Source organism: Poecilia latipinna, unplaced genomic scaffold, assembly GCF_001443285.1.
Source record: "Poecilia latipinna isolate Pla-1442-1.1 unplaced genomic scaffold, P_latipinna-1.0 Scaffold2065, whole genome shotgun sequence".
Lineage (NCBI taxonomy): Eukaryota > Metazoa > Chordata > Actinopteri > Cyprinodontiformes > Poeciliidae > Poecilia > Poecilia latipinna.
The window spans coordinates 59205-60821 of NW_015114681.1; the positions used below are offsets into that span (position 1 = coordinate 59205).

Consider the following 1617-nt stretch of genomic DNA (forward strand, 5'->3'; position numbering starts at 1 on the left):
CATTGAGGGAGCTGAGCCTGAGGACTCTGGGTTGGGCTCTCCAATCTCTGGGGACGAGGTCGCCAAGGTGGTCAAAAAGCTCCTCGGTGGTCAAAAAGCTCCTCGGTGGCAGGGCCCCGGGGGTGGATGAGATCCGCCCGGCGTTTCATAAGGCTCTGGATGTTGTGGGGTTGTGGTGGCTCACGCGACTCTGCAGTATCACATGGACATCGGGGGCAGTTCCTCTGGATTGGCAGACTGGGGTGGTGATCCCCCTGTTTAAAAATGGGGACCGGAGGGTGTGCTCCAATTACAGGGGGGTGACACTCTTAAGCTTCCCTGGTAAGGTCTATTCAGGGGTCCTGGAGAAGAGGGTCCGTCGGATAGTCGAACCTCGGATTCAGGAAGGGTAGTGTGGTTTTTGTCCTGGTCTTGGAACACTGGATCAGCTCTACACCCTCAGCAGGGTCCTGGAGGGTGCATGGGAGTTCGCCCAACCAGTCTTTTGTGTTTTGTGGACTTGGAGAAGGCGTTCGACCGTGTCCCCAGGGGGGCCTTGTGGGTGGTTCTCCGGGAGTACGGGGTACCGGGCCCTTTGATACGGGCTGTCAGGTCCCTGTATGACCGGTGTCAGAGTCTGGTCTGCATTGCCGGCAGTAAGTCGGGCTCATTTCCGGTGAGAGTTGGACTCCGCCAAGGCTGCCCTTTGTCACCGATTCTGTTCATTACTTTTATGGACAGAATTTCTAAGCGCAGCCAAGGTGTTGAGGGGATCTGTTTTGGTGGCCTTAGGATCGCATCTCTGCTTTTTGCGGATGATGTGGTCCTCTTGGCTTCATCGGAACGTGATCTGTCCCCTGCGGGTCTCACTGGAGCGGCTCTCACTGGAGCGGTTCGCGGCCGAGTGTGAAGCGGCTGGGATGAGGCTCAGTGCCTCCAAATCCGAGGCCATGGTCTTGAGCCGGAAAAGGGTAGAGTGCCTTCTCCGGGTCAGGGGGGTCGTCCTGCCTCAAGTGGAGGAGTTTAAGTATCTGGGGATCTTGTTCACGAATGAGGGAAGAGGGGAGTGGGAGATCGACAGGCGGATTGGGGCAGCGTCTGCTGTGAAGCGGGCGCTGTACCGGTCCGTCGTGGTGAAGAGAGAGCTGAGACAAAAAGCGAAGCTCTCGATTTACCGGTCGATCTACGTTCCCACCCTCATCCATAGTCATGAGCTTTGGGTCATGACCGAAAGAACGAGGTCCCGGATACAAGCGGCCGAAATGGGTTTCCTCCGCAGGGTGGCTGGGCTCTCCCTTAGAGATAGGGTGAGAAGCTCGGTCATCCGGGAGGGATTCAGACTAGAGCCACTGCTCCTCCACGTCGAGAGGAGCCAGTTGAGGTTGCTCAGGCATCTGGTCAGGATGCCTCCTGGACGCCTCCCTGGTGAGGTGTTCCGGGCACGTCCCACCGGGAGGAGGCCCCGAGGAAGACCCAGGACACGCTGGAGGGACGATGTCTCTCGGCTGGCCTGGGAACGCCTTGGGGTTCCTCCAGAGGAGCTGGAAGAAGTGGCTGGGGAGAGGGAAGTCTGGGCCTCCCTTCTGAAGCTGCTGCCCCCGTGACCCGATCCTGGATAAGCAGAAGAAAATGGATGGA

General features: G+C 58.4%; 1 long non-coding RNA gene across 1 annotated transcript in view; it reads left to right on the forward strand.

The window, feature by feature from the left end:
- The first annotated feature begins 741 nt into the window (after nucleotides 1-741).
- LOC106936036 (uncharacterized) overlaps nucleotides 742-1617 on the forward strand; it is a 6246-nt gene continuing 5370 nt past the window's right edge. The window contains exon 1 of the long non-coding RNA XR_001422037.1: nucleotides 742-831. This is a non-coding gene — a long non-coding RNA (uncharacterized LOC106936036). The remainder of the gene's footprint in view (nucleotides 832-1617) is intronic.